This window comes from Quercus lobata, chromosome 4, assembly GCF_001633185.2.
Source record: "Quercus lobata isolate SW786 chromosome 4, ValleyOak3.0 Primary Assembly, whole genome shotgun sequence".
Taxonomy (NCBI): domain Eukaryota; kingdom Viridiplantae; phylum Streptophyta; class Magnoliopsida; order Fagales; family Fagaceae; genus Quercus; species Quercus lobata.
Genome location: NC_044907.1, coordinates 1,890,561 through 1,915,896, shown reverse-complemented (window position 1 = coordinate 1,915,896; position 25,336 = coordinate 1,890,561). Strand labels below are relative to the sequence as shown.

At 34.2% G+C, this 25,336-nt stretch overlaps 1 long non-coding RNA gene across 1 annotated transcript; it reads right to left on the bottom strand.

The window, feature by feature from the left end:
- Positions 1-7,568: 7,568 nt before the first annotated feature.
- On the bottom strand, positions 7,569-18,892 carry LOC115987507. The gene is made up of 3 exons (XR_004091110.1): positions 18,151-18,892; positions 8,758-8,801; positions 7,569-8,017 (listed from the first exon to the last, which is right to left on the bottom strand). It is a non-coding gene; the product is annotated as an uncharacterized LOC115987507 (long non-coding RNA).
- Between the last annotated feature and the right edge of the window lie 6,444 nt (positions 18,893-25,336).

Sequence of the window (25,336 nt, the reverse complement as noted above, 5' to 3'; positions counted from 1 at the left end):
CTTGGACTAAGCTGAGAACGATTTTCCTTAGATTAAATCAATCTATCTTCTTGTTCTTGTCATTAGAGCTCACTTTATTTGTTGTCCAACTCATTTTAACGTAGTCTTCCAGTCCATTCTCTACAAATTCATTGTTTTGCGCCTAAGTCCATCCATCTTTTAGGCTAGAGACCCAAATCTGGTCCTTACAGTATGTATAGGAAATATAATTAGACAAATAGTATGATAAAATCCAAGATATATATGGCCCTCTTGGTATAGTACCCTCATGTATTAATTGTCAAAAAAATTATGATATGAGGATCATCTATTTGAGTCTGGACTATTAAGATTCATAGGCCGATATTCAATTTTGCACACAATATAATAGATCCTCATAATATAAATATTCAATGGATTTAAAAACCTATCATATGAGAGAAAACAAAGTGAAAGTTATATCAAAATTAGTATTTTATAGTAAAAGTATGACTTTTTTTGGTTTTTATATAATATTTATTTTCCTTCAATGTAACTTAAATAAGGGTACGTTTGTTATGGTGTAATAGCTCCTGTAATGGAATAGTTATTCATGTGTAACAGCAATTCAGTCATTTAGTTATATCTTTATTACATGGATTAGTTATTACATAAGAATAACCATTCTTTAAATTGAAGAATAGCTATTTCTCTTTAAGATGGATGTAATAGTTATTCCTTAATATATGTAATATGTTTTAAAATTAATATATTTCCAAAAATGTAAATTTTCCTTGTACATCATTTTTTACAAGCTTTCCATATGTAACAACCAAACTAATGGATAGTAATAGTTATTCTATTACGTTATTTTCTACTCCCAGTAATAAAGATTACTATTCCTAATATAATCTTCATTCAGTGTACCAAACGTATTCTAAGCATTTTGATGTATTAATTAGCAAATGAGAAGATATCTACTAGAAAAGAGAGGTGAGATTTGTACAGAAAAATTATATATAGATGACATATTTATCCACGAAATTAATAAAATAAATTCAATTTACTTTTTTTTTTTTTTTTAAAAGAATGGAACTAGCTTCTTTAATTTATAGATTGTAACCATAAGTTGTTAAAATTTGGATCATAATAATTTGCATATGATATAGCTTGAACTCAATTCTATATATATTTTAATTTTTTTTTTTAACAATTTAGGCATGTGTTTATAGGGTCCTCTCTTTTGTCAATTATTTTCATTCATCGCAATTTAAGGTTGATACATTTATTTAATGAGTGTTTTTTTTTTTTTTTTTTTGGGGATAAATTCAATAGTTTATAACAAGTAAGGGTGAATTTGAACTTTTAATGTCTCTATTAAAAATACCAAGATGCAGTGGTGGCGGAGCCAAGAATTTTTGTTTGAGGGGGCCAAATTGCGGTACTCAAATATTGGACAAGAGTCAAGATAAATCAACACACACATGCTTAATTTATACCCATCTATTAAAATTATTTATATACGTGTATTTATAATTTATGTATGTAGAAAATTACAACCAACCAAATAGAAAAATGTTTCAATACATTATGGTCATTGTACATATTGTAGTGCTTTATGCTAATTGATGATTCAATGCCTTTCGTTGATGTATGTTTGTCATAAAAAAATGCCTTTCGTTGGTCATTCCAATATATATATATATATATATATACATATTTTTTTTTTCTTTAGTAACAATTGCTATTAACATAACGAAATTTAATGAAAATTTGATATTTGCAGTTTTGCACTAAAAACAACGAAAAATACACATTGTGATGATAATACGACCAAAATGGACCGAGTACGACCAAAATGGACCGTATAAGACCGAATAGAACAAAATGGACTGATTAGGACCAAAGTGGACCAAATATAACCAAAATGGACAGAATAGGACGGAATAGGAGAAAAATAGACCGAATAAGACCGAGTGGACTGAGTAGGATCAAATGGACCAAGTATGACCAAAATGGATAGATTAGGACCAAAGTGGACTGTATAGGATCAAAATCGACCGAATGGACAGAGTATGACCAAATGGACTATATAGGATCAAAATGGACTGAGGATGACCAAATAGACTTAATGGACCGAAAAAGACCGAGGTGGACCGAATGGACCAAATAGATCAAAATAGATTGAATAGGACCGAATGGACCGAATATGACCGAATGGAATGAATAGGACCAAATAGGACAGAACAGAACTGAATGGACCGTATAGGACTAAAATGGACCGAAGTGGATTGAATAGGATTGAATAAGACCAAAGTAGACATAATGGACCAAATAAGACTGAAATGGACCAAATTGGAGCAAAGTGGACTGAAGAGAACAAAAGTGTATTGAATAGGACCGAATAAGACCAAAGTGGACAGTATGGACTGAATAGGACTGAACTGGATTGAATAAGACCGAATAAGGCCAAATTGGACAGAATGGACCGATTAGGATGAAATTGGACCGAGTAAGACCAAAGTGAACAGAATGGACTGAATAGAGCAGAAATGGACAAAATAGATCGAAATGGACCGAATAAGACCAAGGTGGACAAAATGGATTGAATATGACCGAATAGAACTGATGTAGACCGAATATTACCAAAGTGGACCGATATGACCAAATATGACCAAAGTGGGCTACATGGACCAAGGTGAACCAAATAGGACCCAAAATTTTTTTATTTTTAAATTTATAAATATTAATCTTTTAGACACCTAAATTACTTTTTACAAGTATTTCCTAAGAAATTTAAAAATTATTATCAAAGGGTTTGAATTTTATTGCATTTTTTTTTATACCTATGCTACTCCTTTTATATGTGTGTGTCTCCAGTGCAATATAATAAAATGTAAAAAGTTAATCCATATCTTACTTATCTAATATTTTGAAACTAAACGTTTGAAAAAAAAGAACCATTTAACTTTGTCAATAGTCTTCTATGCGTGCATTTGGATTGGACGTTTTGCTCAATCCGCACATCTTGCGTTTTTTAAGTGGGTTTTATAGGTACTGTTCATGCACCACCAAACTCAGCAAAACACAAGTATCCACGTAAATTTAGGTCCCATAGCACTATTTACACCTTTAAAAATTATTTTGCTACAGTGTTTTCAAAAATAAGTTTTCAGTTTTCAGCAAATAAATGATATCTAAACACACCCTATGTAAAATTATTTGTTAATTAAAAAAAAGGGTTTCTATCAACATAATTTTGTGAATTTCACAACTTTCATTTGACGAAATATTTTGTCAACACACTTCTGAAATACTTGAATATGCAAAGATGCCCTTAGAAATGAGAGAGAGAGAAAAAAAAAAGCTAGTAATAATCAATAATTGCATCAACCAATGACAACTTTAATAAATTTTATTGGAAATATTCACCAATAAATCATAAAGAAGTACTGTAGGGTCACGGTTTGAAGCCCAAGCCCAAAATGTATGGAGTCTTGGTCCAATGAACCCAATATAATGAATTTGTAGAGAATGTGTCAAAGAACTAGGTCTTAATAAGCTAGACAACGGCTAGTACTGAATTGCATGAAGATCAAACATAAATAAAGGATGCTGATACCAATAAACTTTTAGTCCGAGGAGGCTAAAACTGCCTACAATGATTCACCCCTGGATATCAGAATGATTTTAGATTGCTATACTATTTCTTTTCTCTCTCTTTTCCGATCCCTTTCTCATGGGAGGTCTCCCACATTATATAGCTCCTTTCTGATCATCTTGATCCTACACTTGTTGATCTTCTGAGTCCTTACTTGAGTGCTCGTCCCATCAGACACCCCTTTCAGCCTTCTGTGAGTTGTGGTAGCCAAGGCAGTACTATTCAGAGGTCCTCTCCACATAAATGCGGTTAGAAAAGTAGCTGCAATGCATTTAATGCGGTGGTAGCAGCTTTTCCTTAGATATTTTGAGTTTTTTTCCCTCTCACATGTTCATGGGGCATATTTTTGTTGTTAGAGTACACACTTGGACTACATTCGTCGTATCCGAGGAGAGATTCCTCCTCGGATCACCTTCCCTTGATCTCCTGCTTATGAGACTTTTACTGGGAATCCTTTAATAACTATTTGCTCCCCCTCGGACTAGTCAATGTCCTCGGACAAGGCCTAAGGCCCAATACACTATTTTGGGCCCTAGTCCCTACAATTACCATTAGGAGATTTTGGGTGATATTCATCACAACCTAAACAAATTATATATTTTTAATCATTTTCTAAAACAATTCTATGTTATACATTAAAAACCATTTGTTATATGTCTATATCAAAAAAAAAAAAAATCATTATATTACATTGCTTAGCACCATTTTCAATATTTTTGTTTCTAAACTAAGAAAGTATACCAATATTTAGAAAAATATATGGTGTAATCAAACAAATGAGGATTACTTAATTGCAATTTTAACATTAATTTATAATCACATGCAAAACATGAAAATAAACAGTAAAAAGAATCAAAATGATTTCTAATGATGAAAAATATAAAAACCAATAGTTTTTTTTAATATAAAATCATATGAGGATTTTATTTTAATTCATTAATATGTAGCAATTTCGAGCATAAAATTTAACTTGAAAATGGATAGCAATATTGTGAGGTGAAAGCCATCAACAATAACATAACAAATAAAATTTCCTTCTGCATAATATCTAAAATTGAACATTGGGAAATTGCATATTAATTCAATATCTTACTCTATCAAAAGTCACAACAGTAATAATTAGACCATTTCTTTACATATAGTTTTTTAAAAAGTACCAATCCTTTAAAAGGGGAAGGAACACCTTATATTAAAAAAAAAAACACAATAACCCTATCTCCGAATGAAAAAAAAAAATGAAAAAAAAGAAAAAGAAAAAAAAAAGTAGAGTTTTGGGGGGGGGGGGGTGTTGTTAAATACTTTAAAAAAATTCTATGAACATATACATTAGATACACTTTGAGCTATGTATGATATTAGAATGAGATTAAATTCTATAAGGATGGGGTGTAAAATCCATGTTTTACACCATCTAATAAGTGATTGACATGTTAGCATTTTACTTAAAATTCAATACATCCTACCACACCTAATAACATCTTAATAAATTTCCAATTTGTTTGGATTTATATATGGGTATTAGAATTGATTGAGTGTGATTGTGTTTATTCTTAAATATGTGATAAGATGATGTGGCATGTTAGGATTGAAGGGGTAAAACATGGGTTTTACACCACGTCCTTATAGAATTTAATCTTTATTAGAATAACATGAAAAGAAAAAAACTCATTTACATAAATAAAATTTTAAAATAATTTTTTTTTAAATCTAGGGGCCATAATTAGCTTAATTATATATATGCCAATGAGTATAATAATGTGGAGTCAAAAGATATATTCTATTTATTTATATGCCGTTGGAAAAGTCCCCAAGTTTATTTATTTATTTATTATTTGTATTTTTTATCTTGTTAAGAGGGAAAAATGTTTCACCGTTCACCAAACTCTCCATCCTTAATATTTGATTTCAGATTTTTTTTCTTTTTAGAAGATTTTTTTTTTCTTTTAGAAAAATTTGAGAAGAATTCGAATGCTTGGAAGTGGGGGAAAAAAAGTAAGAAGAAAGAATAGGTTTAGTAAACATTTTATTGATGTTCAAACTTAAAGCAGCAATGGCTTTTTTTTTTTTTTTAACCAAGAAGATATAAGAATTGTCACCCCCACAATATCATGATATCAATAGTACTATATCAAAAGCAAGTACACATTATTTATTCATCAAGATTATCTATTTCAAAAGGAATTTGGACCATTATTATTAAACTATATATATTATAATATATACATAGAAATGTATATATAGGAAATATAGTTAGACAAATAGTATGATAAAATCCAGGATATATATGGCCTGCTTGGTATAGTACCTTTATGTATTAATTGTCAAAAAAATGATAATGTGAGGATCATCTATCTGGAGTCTGAGCTATTAAGATTGATAGGCCGATATTCAATTTTTTCACACAATAATAGGTCATCATAATATAAATATTCTATGGATTTAAAAACCTATCATATGAGAGAAAACAAAGTGAAAGTTATATCATAATTTTTTCATAATTAGAGTATGAATTTTTCTGGTTTTTATATAATATTTATTTTCCTTCAATGTAACTTAATAAAAAGCATTTCGATATACTGAAAATAATATATAATGAAAAAAAAAAATCATATTGACATCAGAATAGTGAATACCATTTCAGGATATAAACATACAAGTTTCTGTTGGTGGTCTCTTCACTTCCATTACTACTGCATCAAAAATAATAATCATATATATACGACCGCTTTAATTTCATGTCTTGATTTAAAAGAAAGGAAGAGTTCAACAATGTACATTTGCAATATCTTCTGCATATTCTCTTCACGATGGAACGAAAAGTCTTTTGAGTCTTCTGAGTGTGTGACTATGTGAGAGAGACAACATTTAAGATTTAGCTTTAATCCGTGGTAGGGTTTGTTGCCTTGTTGGTGAGAATTTTATTTTATTTTATTTTTTCATGTTATTTTAATACTTTCTATTTTATTCTAATAACCTATTTGTTTCACTTTATTAGGTCATGTCTACAGTATTTTAAAATATCACATATTTTACCACTGCGCATCCTTGGCATCATGATCACTCCACAAGTATAAGTGCTTATGGGGTATGAAGGGCAAGGGCCAAAATTTAATTTTTCAGGAGGAAACTTCACACACATATATACTTAGACTAGGTTATAATAGAATTTTTATCTTGTATATATATATATATATATATCGTATATTTTAAATCATAGTTACATTTTTCATGCAATTAATAAAAATAAATTCAACTTCTTTTATTTTTTAGAAGAATTGAACTAGCTTCTTTAATTTATAGATTGTAATCATAAGTTGTTAAAATTTGGATCATAATAATTTGCATATGATATAGCTTGAACTAAATTTTATATATATTTTTCTTCTCAAAAAAAAAAAAAATATATATATATATATATATATATATATATATATATACTTTAATATTTTTGACGAGTTAGGCATGTGTTTATAGGGTCTTCTTTTTTGTCAATTACTTTCATTCAACTCAATTTAAAGTTGATGCATTTATTTATTTATTTATTTATTTGATAAACTTAATAATTTACAACAAGTAATGGAGGATTTGAATTTTAGATGTTTCAGTTGAAAACACATCAAAGTAAAAATTGATATTAACATAACGAAGTTTAATGAAAATTTTATATTTGCACTAAAAACTATGAAAAATATACATTGTGATGATAATACGCAGAACACTTATATTTTTGGCAAGGAAATCCTACGTCCTTGTTTATGAGAAAAGTGTGTATGACACAGTCGCTCCAAGCAATCTATTTATTTGGGACTACATTTCGTTTTACTTATTGCCCAACTTTTTTTTGTTCATTTGGTTTTGTACAACTCTTTAAAAATTTATTGTATTTTTATACTGTTTCTATATTAAACAGAATAAATCCTACATTTTCTTTCAATATAATAAATCCTGTATTAACCGTGCACAAAATTAAGCTCATCCTTAAAAAAAGATGGGTGAGATCCATGTCAGTTTTTGCTAGATAAGCATCTATATTGATGAGAAGGAAAACATCTAAGTTGGCCCAGTCCATCTCCAAGAATAAAGATAAAGATCCAAGCAAAAATAATGGCAATACAGGCAAACAACATGCTGTTTGGTTTACATCTTTGTCTTTAATCTTCGTTTTTTGTACTACCTTAACAAATTTCCAAAAAGGTTTACTAATGAGTAATGCATTTGAAAGTGAGACTTGCAAGTGGGAATGGCAATTTTTCTCCATCCCGCTTAACCCGCCCCTCCCCGCTTTGCCCCGTGCGGGTTAAGCGGGGCGGGGATGGGGCAAAATTTTAAACCCGCACCACGAGGCAGGGCATGGATGGGTTTTGAAATGTCATATTTTGAAATGTCCAAACTTGTCAATCTATCATGGAAACAATAGGAAACAGAATTAATTCCAGCAAGCTAAGGTCACAATTATATTAGTATATATCCAAAAAAATTGTAAAACGTATATGAATTTCAGTCATTTAGTAGATAGAATAACTGGACATTAAAACCTCGCCCTAGGTAATCATAATATGTGCATACGATCTTGTGTAGGACATGAAAACATAACAATGAGACATGACATCTGCATCTATACTTTCTTCTGAAACCATTTGCCTATATGGAGCTAGTAAATGAGGTTTGAAAGAACTGATTTGAAGAACATATAGAATTTTGATTCCTTTTCTTCAATATTGGCAGTGTATATTAGATTTATTTTTATTTTTTAAATGTTTCCCATTTTTAGAACCACTTCAAACCCAATCACCAATTGAAGAAAGTGCTTGCTATTTCCCCCTCTCATTTTTCTACATTTTAGTCTTGTACCAGAAGCAAGCAATGCAAAATGAATCAAACAAACACGTGTAAGAAGTATAAGAAACACATCTTAACTTGTCACTAGACTCAAACTTGAGCACTATTTTGAAAGTTCCATTGAATTAAATAAAAAAGAGGAAAATCAATGAACGGAAAAAACAATGATGGATCTTAAAAAGCATTCAAAACAAAAGAAAACAAAAATGGATCAGATAGACATATAATATTGAACTGTTGTTTAATTGTACAGTAACTAGTTATGTATGTTTTAGCATATCAAAAAGAAAAAGGAAATACCAGTTCACCAGCAAATATGGTTGTAAATCCATTAGCTATTTGACCTGAAAGCATAATTGTAGCAGCATCACTATGAAATGATACAACAATGTCCAAAAAAAAAATATTATAGGAGCTGAATGATTCATTTATACTAGTTAAACAGAACTTAATGCAGCAACACAAAAAAACTTTGTTCAAGAACAATTTTAATGAAAGCGTAAGGAAATCAAAGTTCCTGTTAGTGTTATTAGTGTGTGCTTGATATAAATTGTTTGTTGACTTCGCCATATCCCAAAACTTAAATCACATCATGCCAACAAAAATTCAATATCAAACAAAAAACATGGGTTACCCAGAAAACAAAGTTCTTGGTAGTGTTGTTAGTGTGTGCTTGATATAAATTAGTTGCTTTTTGTTACGATCATCCAAAACTCTTAAATGCCCTAAATATTTCCAAACAAAGTTATTGCTAAGTCAAGTTGAAGGTAACATGGGTTACTAGAATCAAAAAACATGCCAACATACAAGGATAGCAGACTTAAGGGGTAATGAAAGTATACATGCTTGCAGACCCAAGGAGTCACTAACCACCCCTACCCTTTAAGGATAGTGTAAGGTTGAATTTATTCAACCATCTAATTGGCTTTATTCCGTGCCAAATTTGCTTGTAATTCAGCATTTAGTAACCCTGTATTTAGGTGGGTTTGATGTAAGGGTAGTGAGTGAGATAGAGTGAAGATTGCTCAAGAGTGTGCAAGAAAAACAGAGACTCGCGGCTGGGACTCGCGGGTGACTCGCGGCTGCAAGCCGCCAGACGCAGCACACGTGCCAAGCATGCTGGAAGATGAACAGTCATGCAAGCTGGAGCACTACAGGACAAAACAGGACAACTGACCATACGGTTATCTCGCGACTGGATCTCGCAACTTAGTCAAGCCGCGAGGTCAAGCCGCGAGCCACTCCTGTTTTGTAAAACCTGACGTTTCACATTCCTCTCCCACTCCAGTATAAATACCCCTTTTACCCACGATTGAAAGAGAGCTTCCAGAGAGAATTTTGAGAGAGAAACCCTAAAGAAAAACCAGATTGATTCACCCACAATCTATACATTAGAGTCTCTTCAAATTCCTCAACTCTCTTCCTCTCCATTGTCAAATCTTTGAGAGGCATTATACCAAACCTGGTTCTCACCATCATCATCACTGTGAGACAGCTGTTTGGATTTCTGGGAAGCAGTTAGGAAGGAACCAATCTTCATTGGTTGATGCTACGGTCTAGTAGCGGAATCCGAGAAGCTAGAAAAGAAAAAGGTTCGGCGCAACCTCGTTGGAGCAAGAAGCTTGGAGGGCTTAGATGCATTGGGTAGATTAAGCTTGGAGGGTCTATTGCTGTCCATGTATCCCAACTGTATTTTCTAGTGGATTGTTTACTGCTTGGAGGGCGGCGGAGAGGTTTTACGCCGAGGGTTTCGGTTTCCTCTTCGATAACACATCGCGTGTTGTCTTTGTGTTTGCATCTTCCTTCCTCTCTAGCTTTGCCTTTTTATTATCTGCTGTGGATTGTCTTTTGTTTTGGCTTAGATAGTTTTTAGCCAATTTCATATTATAGCATATGTTAAGTTTCCGCACACTAGTTGTTTGACATATTGCTTGAATTGGTTAAGTTGTTATTTGGGGGTCTAAACGTACAAAGGTGTTTATACACGTTTTTGAACTTTCAATTGGTATCAGAGCGGGTACACTGTTATTGGTTTCATTACCATTGTGTGATCCTTGACTCCCTTTTGAGATGAATCGGTCTCAGTCCCTAAATGCACCTCCATATTTTGATGGTAGTAATTATGCTTTTTGGAAGGTTCGCATAAGAGCTTTTCTGTGTTATATTGATGAATCTGTTTGGGATGCTGTTGAGATTGGTTGGACCAGACCTGAGGCAGCCAAATCCACTTGGGATAAGGCAGCACTTGCTGCATCTAATGCTAACAGTAAAGCACTAAATGTTATTTTCTGTGGTGTGTCTCCAGATGAATTTCACAGGATTTCTCACATTACCGTTGCCAAAGAAGCATGGGAGATTTTGGAAACCACCTATGAAGGCACGAAGAAAGTGAAAGACACCAAGTTGCAAATACTGACCACTCGGTTTGAGGAGCTCAAAATGAGTGAGGATGAGTCTTTTGACTCTTTCTATGGGAAGCTAAATGAGGTGGTTGTCAGTAAGTTCAACTTGGGGGAGAAAACGGAGGATTCAAAAATTGTAAGGAAGATCCTTCGATCATTGCCGGAAAGTTTTCGTGCTAAAGTGACAGCGATTGAAGAGAGCAAGGATCTTGATGACATCAAAGTACAGGAGCTGGTTGGTTCTCTGCAGACTTATGAGATGTCGCTGCCCAATCAACGGAAGAGTAAATCTCTTGCTCTAAAGACCATTAATGAGAAGGTGGAAGATCAAGACTCATCGGGAGAAGATGTGGTTGACAAAGATGTTGCATACCTTGTCAAAAATTTCAGAAAGTTCTTGAAATTCAAAAATAATGGCAAATTTGATGATAAAAGAAAATTCCAAAGTTCTAGAAGGGAGAAAAGGGAATTCAAAAAGAAAGATGGAAAAGAATCCCAACCTACACAAGGTGTCACTTGTTTCGAATGTAACGGGCATGGACACTTTAAGAAGGAATGTCCGAATTATTTGAAATCGAAAGGTAAAGTGTATGCCACGACTTTGAGTGACTCGGATTCGTCTAACTCAGAATCTGAAGAGAGCTGTGATGGAGAGGGGAACTATTCGGCTTTTATGACTATTGCTCATGTTGAGTCTTCAGGTGAGTTGAATCTGCTTGTACGAGACCTTGGAGAACATAGTGATGATGAATCACTAGGAATTGTTGAAGAATCAGATGCTGAAGAAGATGAAAGCACAGCAAATCTTCAAGAGAATTATAACTCATTCTTGGAGAAGTCGGGAGAGTACACAAGGGTGGCCAAGGCTGCTGTGAGAAAAATGAAGAAAGCTGAGGAGGACTACAAAAGTCTCCTAAACCGATATAGGGAGGCCAAATGTGAGATAGAAACACTGAATGGTAAGTTGTCCGAAGCTTACACAAAAGTGAGATATCTTGAGAATGAGATTATGCAAGCAAATGCTAAAATAGAGAGGGTCACTACCAAGAAGCTAGATGATGTTATCTCATCTCAAAAGAGCTTTTCAAACAAATCCGGATTGGGATATACCGGAGGAAGTAGTTCATCTGGAAATGTCACTAAAGAAGTGAAGTTTGTAAAGGCCAAAGATCCAGTTGTAGCTGACCTTACTGGTGAAAAGCTCGAGGTGGAGGAGAAGAAGAATGTGGTGAACCAACGGATGTTGAATCCCCGTAATCAATCTGTGGGCAGGTTTGAATCTCGTGCCAAGTCACGTCCACGACCACAAAGAGGTCCTAGAGCAACTTATGTGTGTCATTATTGTGGACTTCAAGGGCATACTCGACCAAATTGTCAAAAGCTGAGAGCAAAGAATAGTGCAACTCCTCAAAGGTCAGGAGGACCTAGAAATGATAGAAGAATTTAGGCAGGTGATCAATCTAGAGATCAGAATGGTGATCCCAGAATGATGAACGTGATGAAGATGATTGGTGCATTCACCAACTGCTTGGAAAGCTTCTCACGAAGGTTTGAAAGCCCTAGCTCCCGTACCCAATCCTATAAGGAAATCACCCCAAACGTAAGTGACGTGTGGGTGAAAAATGGTACTCATGTATAAGCATTACAACATGTCCATGCATTAATACTTCCTATGCTTTGTGACAATGTTTGTTTGTTTTGCTTGTTGTTTTTGCTGTTGGTTGTTTGTCTGTCTACTTGTGCATATTTTTAATTTTGTCTTATCAATCTTTTTGTTTCTTGTGTCAAAAATCCAAAAATCACATAAAAATTAGAAAATCAAAAAGCTTGATTGACTTTGTTGAGTTTTTGTCTCAAAACTTGTTTTGCCTTGTACCTTTGTGCTAATGGCTTTGTGCATTTTCGAGCATTGCTTGTTTTCATGCACTCATATCACTGTGGGAAAGATCTTGAAATCTATGTGATTGTTGTAAATAGATCTTCAAACTTGACATGAATGATTAGTGAATGGTTATGTTGATCTTGAGACATGCATAGACTTGTGTGTATATATCTTCCCACTATTTATTTTTTTTTTTGCTAAAAAGAGCTCACCAATTGTAAATCTCCAAATGAAAAGAGATATTGAGCTGCAAAAGCCTGTCGCACATTCTAGTATTCGACTAGGAAAAAGGGTAAGCGACTTTATATTAAAGAAAATGTTCATTCAAAAACCCAAAGGCTTGTTCATTAAAGTGAAATGTCAAATATCACTCTCACAATGAGAAGTGATTGCTTCAATCGATCAAAAAAGATCAAATGTTATGATTAAAAGTGGAGTCAAATGTAAAGTTCCAAATTATGTTATCAAGTTTTGTGGGAGGTCATATATACATACTTCTATAATTGAAATGGGTCACATGATCTAGTGCTAATTGTGTATGTCTTGGTTGAATTGATCATTGAAGCTTCACATTAGACTAAGGACTATCTCATTGTTGATATCCACACACAACACACAAGTTTATGTTCAATAAATGCCATATTCATTTATGTGATTGTACTTGATGAAATGTGTTTTCACATGCTCAATCTTTGTTAAATCAAGCACAAAAAGATTTTTAAGTGTTTTAGGTGTTTTTGGAAAGTATTTTGTTTGAAAAATCTGAAAATTTCAAAAATCCAGTTTTGCCCTGTTTTGGCAGCTCAGTCGCGGGTATGTCAAGTCGCGAGTCTCAGTCGCATCTTCGCGGGTCTTTTTTGGCGACTTGATCGCGAGTGGAAGGTCCAGTCGCAAGGGTTACTTAGAGATTTTCGCGGCTCAGCTCGCGACTCACTCACGGGTAGACCTTCCAGTCGCGAAAAACACTTAGAAAAATTTTTCAAATTTTTGTCCTTGAGTGTTTTGGCGGCTTGAACTGGCGACTGTGTGGCGACTTAATCAAGTCGCGAAAAACGCGTGTTTGACAGAAATAGGAGCAGTTTTTAAATCTTTTTCAGTCTTCCCTCGAACATTTATGACTATTCATCTTCTCTCTAAACTATCTCCCTCCCAAACACTCCATGTATCCATTTTCAAATCTCATTGGTGCTTCATTTCCTGTCCAAATCATCAAGAAAAGGTATGGGTTTTGATTTCTCAATCTCATTTTACCTATTTCATGGATATTTCTTTTACCGTTTGGATTGATATTGTGTTCGAAACTTTTCTCCATTTATGTGATGGGTATGGCCTATTATTTTTGCTATTGTTCTCATCTATTTTCATGTTGAGTGGTCACAATGTGTTTTTTTTCATTCTTCTGATATTTGCCTGTTGTTGAGTCTGAAAATCTTTTCTTATATGGGTTTGGTGTTTATTTGACTTACTCATTTCACTTGCTTGAGTATTGATGTTGGATTTCAGTATTGGTTACTGAGTTTTTATGATAACATAATGTGTGTCTCTCAACCATGTGCTCTAGTTTGGATGATTTGTTACTTCATGTTGAAATATTTTCCCATGTTCATATCTCTTCTGGAGTGTTTTATGATATCTGCTCTAAATGTTCGAATGCTGTATCTGTTTGCATATCATGGTCATGATAACCTGTCTCATTGACAGTTTTGTTAGTTGTTTTGTCTATATATGACTTTGTGCAATATCACCATTTTGCTGCACCTGTCTTTTTGTGCTTATTTGTATTGTTGGAAGTTTGGTTGGTTCTGCACTATCTTCAGTTTGTATTTATGTATTGAAATTTTTTTTGCACTGAATCTTGTTGACATTTATCTTGTGTGGTACTGTTGTTTGGTTCTTTGCTGTGGGCCTGTTCTCTTGTAGATGTCTCGTCGATCTTCTAGGGGTAAAGACATTGTTGCTGACGAACCAGCAACACCAGTTGCTAAAAGGACTCGACTATCATCACAGGCATCTCAAGACCCCAATGAGGATAGGTTCAGACTTCCGCTTAACTCACATGCCTACTCAAACATTTTTGACAAGTCAACTACTATAGTGGAACGGGTGGTAGAGTTTAACACCTTAGGGACCACTTTTATACCTCGAATCTTTGAGAAACGAGATTGGGCAAACGTGTTCGGGAACTTTGATGATCCAATGGATGAGCTGGTCAAAGAATGCTTCTCCAATGCAACTGATCTTGGAGTTCAACTCATTTTCTAGGTTAGAGGAACAGAGTTTAGCGTTTCCCCAGACTCCATTGCAGATCTTCTCGGCATCACCAGACCTCAGAATGTGAATCTAACTCCTTACGATGAACGAACTCCAGAAGTTGGAGAAATTCTACAAATCCTAGGATCCGATCATGAAGTATCCAGTGCAAGAACATCCATCAGCACCGCAAAGTTTGCACCAGAGCTGACCACACTAAAGTTGATCATGTTCACCAATCTCTACCCATTGTCCAACACTACATTCATCAATCTTGGGAGAGCTCTATTCCTTTGTGACCTTATTACAGGAGCCCCAATTGATATATGTGCTCACATCTACTACACCTTGAGGAAGACCGCGTGTTGAACTACAACTCGAGGAATTATTCCATTTTGCGTCTCATCATGAAGCTCATTCTTCGTGAAGGCATTATTCCTCCTGCAGATGGAAAAATGTTGACTCGTCAACGTTCTATTTTCTTGTTCACTCTTCAAGCTAGCAGAAGTCACTCCTCTAAATCACCAAGGAGTGCTCACATCTCTCCGGTTACTCCATCTGCCCCTGAATCAGAGACACCTGCACATACCACATCTACTTCACGTGCTGTTCCTCAAGCTTCACCGGCTAGTATTCCGCAAGCACAGACTGCTCCTCATACTGATAGGGTCGGCAGTGTACTTGAGCATATTCAGAAATGCATTGATGAGCTTGTGGCACTTCTCTACTCCACAAACAACCATGTCCAAATGCGTCTCAAGACTATGGAAAATCAGCTAGATTCTATTCAACAAAAGCTCGACGAGAGCCTTTAGCTATTCGTGCCAAAAAGGGGGAGAGCATTCAGTAAGGGGGAGAAAGTTTCAAAGGGAAGTGTGCATAGTGATAGGGGGAGTACACACATACTTTTGTCGTACTTTTGTTTTTTTAGTCTTATCCTCTAAAATTATAGGTTTAGGTTTATGTTTGTTGAACTATTTAATGTTTATATGGGTTTGATACACTGTGTTTTTGGTGTATAGTTGTTTCTAACTCTTAACCTATACTCTTGGTTTAAACTTTAATATATTTTGATGAAGTTATTCAGGATGTTTTGGTTTGTACCCATGTGCTTTTGTAAGCTTTTAGGGTTAATGTTTTATGCATAGTTTGTAGGCTTTATGGTTTGTACCTTGCTTATTGCAGCCTTTATGCTATGTTGAAATCAGTACTTTAATCTAAATGTCTTGCATTTTGGTTTATGTACTGTCACTCTTGTGCCCTTGTAGGATTGTTCCTAGATGCATATACCTTGTGTATTATGCATTGGTTGAGTGTTGAACATACAAGTGTCTTGCCTTGTGCTTGTTAACTTGTATGTCTTTGTGTTCATTCCAAGTGTGAATGAGCACTGTGATCACTACCTTGTGGTGTTCACTTGGTTGATCAAGCCATGGTTTGTTTCTTAACTCCATCTTTGCTTGATCACATATTGCCTGTTTCATATGCATTTTATAATTTTCTGCTTTACAATGATCATGGTGTATTGTTGTGTTTCAGGAGTATTATGTTCATATGATTCAAGTGCTTCACAGCTTCTAGAGTTAGGTGTGAGTGAGTTTTGTTCAACTGTTCCCAACTCACATGTTAAGTCTAGAGTCTGTTTTAGGATTTTGTCATGGAATAGCCAAAGGGGGAGATTGTAAGGTTGAATTTATTCAACCATCTAGTTGGCTTTATTCCGTGCCAAATTTGCTTGTAATTCAGCATTTAGTAACCCTGTATTTAGGTGGATTTGATGTAAGGGTAGTGAGTGAGATAGAGTGAAGATTGCTCAAGAGTGTGCAAGAAAAACAGAGACTCGCAGCTGGGACTCGCGGGTGACTCGCGGCTGCAAGCCGCCAAACGCAGCACACGTACCAAGCATGCTGGAAGATGAACAGTCATGCAAGCTAGAGCACTACAGGACAAAACAGGACAACTGGCCATACGGTTATCTCGCGACTTAGTCAAGCCGCGAGGTCAAACCACGAGCCACCCCTGTTTTGTAAAACCTGACGTTTCACATTCCTCTCCCACTCCAGTATAAATACCCCTTTTACTCACAATTGAAAGAGAGCTTCCAGAGAGAATTTTGAGAGAGAAACCCTAAAGAAAAACCAGATTGATTCACCCACAATCTATATATTAGAGTCTCTTCAAATTCCTCAACTCTCTTCCTCTCCATTGTCAAATCCTTGAGAGGCATTATACCAAACCTGGTTCTCACCATCATCATCACTGTGAGACAGTTGTTTGGATTTCTGGGAAGCAGTTAGGAAGGAACCAATCTTCATTGGTTGATGCTACGGTCTAGTAGCGGAATCCGGGAAGCTAGAAAAGAAAAAGATTCGGCGCAACCTCGTTGGAGCAAGAAGCTTGGAGGGTTTAGGTGCACTGGGTAGATTAGGCTTGGAGGGTCTATTGCTGTCCATGTATCCCAACTGTATTTTCTAGTGGATTGTTTACCGCTTGGAGGGCGGCGGAGAGGTTTTACGCCGAGGGCTTCGGTTTCCTCTTCGATAACACATCGCGTGTTGTCTTTGTGTTTGCATCTTCCTTCCTCTCTATCTTTGCCTTTTTATTATCTGCTGTGGAATGTATTTTGTTATGGCTTAGATAGTTTTTAACCTATTCCATATTATAGCATATGTTAAGTTTCCGCACACTAGTTGTTTGACATATTGCTTGAATTGGTTAAGTTGAAATTTGGGGGTCTAAACGTTCAAGGGTGTTTATACACGTCTTTGAACTTTCAGATAGCAGTGCTAGAGCGAGGGCTACATTGGAATTGGTGAAGCACCCTTCATATCGTTGCAGTTTAACTTTTTCTTTTTCTTTTTTTTGGGGGAGGGGGTGGGAATTAACATTTTGGCCTTTCTTTTTGGGGAATGGTCTTCCTAACATACAAGATGCTAAGCATGATGCAGAAATAGCATGAATCTAGACCATTCAAGTATGTGAATGCCACATAGTCTTGCATTAAGTACTAGCATTGCTGGAGATAAGGGAAGACTGACACTTTGGATAGCCTTTCAATGACGCCTTGATATACACATTGGATACAACTTCAATTCAAAATCTTAGGCCATTTTGTTTGGGGATTAAATATTATATCAATCTCTCAAACTCAACACTTACATGTGAACGCCAACAAGTCCTCCCCTTCATGGCTCATGTTCAAGCCTCTATATCTTTCAGGACACTCTTGCCAATTGAACATAATAACAATGATGCTCTGTTACCAACTACAAGAAATATTTTTGATATCATTTGAGACTAATGAATCTCAAGAGAGGACAATAAATAAAATAATCTTAACAAAGGGACTGAATCCTGTTATGTACAGGTATCAGCTCATTGTACAAGTATTTTGTTGCTTTAATTCCTTTTTATATATATAACCTTCTAATTTTCTGTTATGTCTAAAGATAATACCATGTATCACAATTTGTTATCTAAGTTAAATCACTATGACATCATGCTTTATAATAAAATATAATTTTTAAGCATCATGGTTTTATTTTTCAAAAGTATCTTGATATTTAGAAAGAAAATGTTACCAAAACAACGAACTAACTAAAAGTTTTCTCACTTTGTTGATTTTAATATTGTTGGTTGTTTTGAGCTAAAAGAAAAGAATTCTACCTCTGATATGATTTATAACATCAAATATCAAGCATCTATTAAATACTGTTATTGTCATTACAAACTAATTATTGTGGTCAAGACATTCTTTTTTTTAAGCTATTTTTTTTTACTAATAGTACTAGCAGAACCTGATGCATCATTTTAATACGGGTGTTTCAGGTTTTTATCATGTACATTTGTATGGCCAGCTTTTTACAACTAAGTGGCTTTCTCATGTGAATTATCTTTGGAGGTAGCTTATACAATATCCTAACCTCCTCCTCCAGTGTTCTTTGTCCTTTTTTTCTTTCGTTTCTTCTTTCACATCTTCAAGATCTGAATTATCAATTCTTGTTTTCTTTTATTTCACATACATTGGTACAGGACTAGAAGTAACGAGTAAATATATAGGACCTCATATATAAGTGATGTAGTGCTTTTAATCTCAAAGTACATTGAGATACAAGGATGATTGCTTTCATTAAGTGTGCAAATAGCCTCAAGACTCCTATGAAAGGTGAGCAAACGTATCTAGAATCATAATGGCTATAACTTTTAACGACTGCTTTTGTATATTTTAGGACTTTAGATTTGCAACTTTTACTTCTCCTATTTGATATTTTGGACATTTTTTTTCCTTCTAAATATCCAAAGATATTTCCCCGGTAATGCGGGAGCTGTTTCACCAGTTTGTATAGCTAAAGAGATATGCATGCATCATAGTGCTTGTTTGAAGAAATTCTGCTTTATCGATTGAATGGGAAAGGGAGAGGAAGAGGAGGATTTTAATTCCTGTGAACCAAACTAATAAGAAACATATGATTGGAAACTAGTTTGTATATCTTTTCTCACATATTTGAAAAATGCAGGAGGATATAGGTCAAGAGTGCACTATGATGCTCACATCCCATCCCAGAGACTGGAATTTCTTTTGGAAGGATTTAACTCCAGTGTTTCTCCAGGTTTCTCAGTAAAGATGTATTAATTAAACTAAAAAATAAGGTCCGAATATATAGCTAGTTACTACAGAACCAAATTTATCAAATACTAATCTAGTTCTCTCTTAATTTTATCCTTTGGTTTCAGGTTGATGAGTTTATCAGTTATTGGATTCTATATGCAAAAGCCTGGGGAGAATCGAATACTAAAGCAGGCAACAATTTAAGAGTGATTGTTTTTTTTTTTGTTTTTTTTTTCCAACTAGCCTATATGAAATTTACTCAGAAACTTGGAGAGAATTATGGTAACTATCTCATTCCTTACCTAATTAGTTCTTTCCACACAGAAACTTGGAGTGAATGTTCTTTATTTTTGTTGTTTTTCTTGCAATATGATAGGCCATTACAATAACAAAGCGTTAGTCACAAATATTGAGGTCAGCTATGGATCCTCATTTCCTCTCAAAACGTTTTCCTTTTTTTGCAACATGGTAGAATACTTATTACTTCACTCACTTAATTCACTTTTTTATTTCTCAAACTTTGGTCTGATAGGTTATCATGGATGAAAGCTATAGCTTGGTGTTACCACTCAAAGTATTCTCTGCTTTTAAGGATAGCTTAATTTCATGGAGAATGATTTTTGGACTTCTCAACCAGTAAGACTTCATTGAACAGGGATTGCTTGGAGAGTTCTATTACTTCATAACGAAGGCATTCCTTTCATCTTTGGATTAATTTATTAAGGTTGCTTAGCATACCATGGATTATGTTAGAGATATAGCACCTGTGAGATATCATATGAATCTAGCACCTTGTTGGAATTTTTTGTTTAGTGCTCTACCTGATAGGTTCATGCTTGATGGTATATTTGTATCACTGTTGTCGAGTGTCACTCTTTTGTTTTCCTGAGTTGTAATTGTCTTAGTGCTCTGTTTGCTGGTTCAGACTTGCTGTTGTATATGTGTTGCTGGTTTTCGGCTTGGTTTCAATGAAATTTCTGCCTCATTATCCAAAAATAAAATAAAATAAAATCTAGCACCTTCTATTCTCAAGAACAGGAGTTCCTAACATTTCTAATGGCTTTTAAATTGAATACTAGACAACAAAAGCTATCAGACAGAAGGGAACAAATGATTTTATTTCCAACAATTTGAGTTCTAAAGTAAAATTATAAGGTCTTTACACAAATTGAACCCTTTTTCCTCATTTTTTGTAAAAAAATTCCAATTATGTTGTATAAGTAAATTCTCTTCTGGGCAGAAGTTGGCTTTCAAGGTGAAGGCAAGACTATTCACCTAAATGAGAAAGACCGATGCTTTTAAAAAATGAACTTCCCCTCTTTGTGGTCCTGGGATGTTGGAATGGATACCAAGGCTTATTTGATTTAACTCACTGGTATTTTTTGCATTTCCTTTTTTTACCCGTTATCTGCTCTTTGGATTGTTGATCTTTAATTTATGACTTTTGCATATTAATAAAAAAAAATATGTGACTTTTCCTTCATCATTTTGTTCTTTTTGATAAATTGCATCTTTGTTTCTCAAATTGAGTTAATGGGATGATGTATTTGATGTGCTTCAACTATTGTTTAAACAGAGTAAAATTTGGCTCAGGGTGATATCGAGGTAATATTGCAAGGAGAATTAAATCTTGCAACCATGCTGCTGGAATTAGCTCATTGTATAGGGATTTTGCTGCTTCAAATCCTTTTTATATGTGAGCACCTAACTTGCTATTATATCTTCAAATCAAAATCATAATAAAAATAATGACTTTGCAATTTTTTCTAGTAGCTTGGTCTTCTTTGAAAACACAGCTCAATTTTTTAAATCATTTGATAAATTCCAATAAAATGAAAAATGTTCCTTTATGTTATCGAAACAGCGAACTTCTATATTTTTGTCACTATCAATTTTTATATTATAGGTTGCTTGGGAAAGAAAAAGAACAAAAAAAAAAAATATATCCCTGGCATTTGTTTCATAACACTAATTATCATATATTATAAAACTAGAGATCCAAAAATATTTTAATTATTAGTGTTGCTATGACAGAATATATAATATAGTTAGCACTATTTTTTTGTGAAGAAATCCTTTCTACAGAGATATTAGCAATAGAACTTCATGCATCATTTTAATGTGTGCGCTTCAAGCTCTGATCATGTACATTTATATTGGCTGTTTTTCACAAAAATCCATAGCTTCCTTTAGTGAACCATCCAAAGAGGCAACTCATACAATATCCTAATTTCTATCTCTAGTCCTTTTTGTCATTTCCCCCTCGTTTCTTCTTTCACCTCTTTATGACTTGATTTTTACTTGTAGATTTTTGTCATTCCATATGACTTCTTTTTGTCAGTTTATGTACTAATATCTATTCTTGATTTGTTCCATTTCACGTGCTAATATGATGAGAAGTGTAGAGTAAATGACAACCCATGTATAAGGTGATGTAGTGCTTTCTAATTCCATACTTACATTGAGATACATGATAAGTGCTTTGACAAAGTACGTAAATAAACTCATGACTCCTGTGAGAGGTAGCCTACGTATCTGAATTAGTAATGGTTGAAGAGTTGCTTTTGTATTCAAGTACATTAAGTTTGTAAATTTTTGCTTGTCATGCCTGTATCTGTTTCTAAGTATTATTATGCATGCATCAGAATTGTTATTTGAAGATATTTTTCCATGGTCTTGGCACTCATTGATGAAGATAAAAGGTGTTGGAAGGTTGATTTTGTTAGAATAACCTTCCTACCTTTGAAGCAGACATCATCCTAAACATCCCTCTCAGCTACACCCTCCCAGATGATCAAATCATATGAATTGGAAGCAAGAAAGGTGAATTCTCTGTCAAAAGCGTTTACTATGTGGCACTTCCAATCATTCATCCATCTAATGAGGGTGAAAGCTCAAGAGATGATCCTCGCGGGATGTGGCACCTCAACATCCCAGAAAAGATCAGAATCTTCGCCTGGCATGCCTGCATGAATGCCCTCCCCACTATGCATTGCCTAAGAACCAGAGGAGTGAGCACCTATGGTATTTGCCTTGTTTGCGACTTGTGCCCTGAAAGTACTCTGCATGCCCTCATATAGTGTGACACTCCCAAAAAGGTGTGGAGCAGTTGTCTAAACTGTCCAGTGGATTAGGAGACAAATTCTGGGGATTTTACTGATCTAGCATTTCAGTCATCACTGATGGCACCACTCAAGACTTGGAAACCTTTTTTGTCACAGCCTGGCCTATTTGGTACAACCAGAATCAGATTGTACATGAGTCAACCTCATCACTTCCCATCCAAATATGGGAAACTGCTAGGAGAACTGTCGAGGACTACAAAGGCGCCCTTATCAACTGCGTTTCAGCTGAAATCCAACCCAGCTTTGTGCTGGACTGCCCCACCTCCTGGCACTCATAAATATGGTAGAAAAAGTATTTCTTTCTACCTTCTCTTTTTAATTTATCTCTCTTCTTCATTCTCTTGGCAATAAGCATGGATTGGTTGAAAATTTGTTACTTTCTCACTTGTTCTCTAAATTTATTTCTTAAATGTTGATCTAATAGGTTCTCATAAATGAAGACTGTTGGCACTTAGAGAATTCTTAACTTGATTAGTTCCATGAACAAAAGGATTGTTTGGTGAATTTTGTAAAATCGTAAACAAGACAATTGCTTTCATCTTAGCTCTAATTTCTCAATGTTGCTTACCATTCCAGATGTTATAGACACATTTTGAGATAGGAAACCTGTAAAATATTAGGGAATATTATTTCCAACTGTTTGAGTTCCAAATAAATTTGTAAATATGGTCTTGGCACAAATTGGATATTTGAATCTTTATGTTTTTCATTTCAGATGATAAAATTTCAAATGAAGAAATTTCAGATGAAGAACCACAGAAACCTACTCTTAAGAAGTGGGACTTAATTAAAGCTTTTGGGTGCTGCAATTGTTCAACAACTCAAAAACTCACTCACTGGTACTATCACCTTTCTTTTCTTTTCCTTTCCCCCTTTATCTGCTCATAATATTCTCATTCTCTGACTTATATCTTTGCATGTTAAGCAAAAGATATTTTCTTTCATCTAATTTCTTACATTTGAATAAATTCCATCTTTGTATTTTCAATCGCGATGTATTTGATGTGCTTTTTTTTTCCCGTTGTGCAAATAGAGTCAAATTGGCACAAGGTAATATTATTTGGGGAATTGAATCCGGTAACCATGCCGTAGGAATCCCCTCATTGTACAAGTATTCCCTTTGCTTCAATTCCTTTTTATATATAAGCTTACAATTTTTTGTTATGTTTGCAGACAATACCATGTATCCCAATTTGTTATCTAAAATTAAATCACTATGGGATCATGCTTTATAATAAAATATAATTTTCAAGCATCATGGTTTTATTGTGAACAGTTGCTTGATATTTGTAAGGAAAATATTACTATATGTTACCTAAACAACAAACTAACTAAGTTTTCTCACTTTGTTGATTTAATATTGTTGGTTGGTTTGAGCTAAAAAAGGTTTCTACCTCTGACAAGTTTTATAACACCAACTATACTTTATAGAGATCAAGCACCTATTAATTATTGTTATTGTCATTACAGACTAAATATTGCAGTCAAGACATATCCTTATTTTTTTGGAGCTATGTTTTCTGCTGATAGTAATAGTAGAACCTGATGCATCATTTTAATGCAGGTGTTTCAGGCTTTTATCAAGTACATTTGTATAGCCAGCTTTCTACAACAATATGTGGCTTTCTCAAGTGATTCTTGGACTTCTTAACTTGATGAGTTCCATGAACAAAAGGATTGTTTGGTGAGTGTTGTAAAATCATAAACAAGACATTTGATTTCATCTTTGCACTAATTTCTCAAGGTTGCTTACCATACCATGAAGTCTTTGCACTTTTTCTCAAGGTCGTTTACCATACCATGAAGTTACACACATTTCGAAATAGGAAAACTGTAAAATATCAGGTAATTATATTTCCAACAGTTGAGGTTCCAAAAAAAATTTTGTAAATATAGTCTTGGCACAGATTGGATATTTGAATATGTATGTTTTTCATTTATTTTTATTTTTTCGTTATGTTTTGTTCTTAGGTAGGATCCTTGAAGTAGTGAATCCTGGAATTGAGTATATGTGTACAGAAGTTTCATTATATTGATAAGATTATACACAAATAATTATTTGGGCACAATAATGTGTACAGAAGTTTCATTCTATTGATAAGATTATACACAAATAATTATTTGGGCACAAGTTGGCTTTCAATGTGATAGTGATGTAGAACGAAAACAATTTAGATATCTTTGTAACTGAATGAATAACTTGAAATTTAGCAAAATTCTCATATAAGTTTTTTTCCCCTATCTAATCAAGGATAAGATATATGGTATATACAAAAATTGGGGAAATTTCTCTTGTAGACAATTGAGAAAGTTACTTTTTTGTTTTTTTTTTTTTTTTTTTCGACATCCTTTGAGCTTCACTTCTAGGATAGTGATTAGAGTTTGATTTTATCTGTAACTTTTTTATTCTCTTACTAGATGCATATAGATGTACTTTATCCTTGGATTCATAGGTCTTCATTGGGAAGATTTATAAGAAAAACATAGTTCAAATGACACCCGTAGTGGAAAAGTTGAGACAGGGAGAGTTGGAAGGGTTTTATTATTATTTCGAGCTAAATAGAGGTAGGGAGTATTAATAAATGAAAAGAACATAACATGAGTATAACGA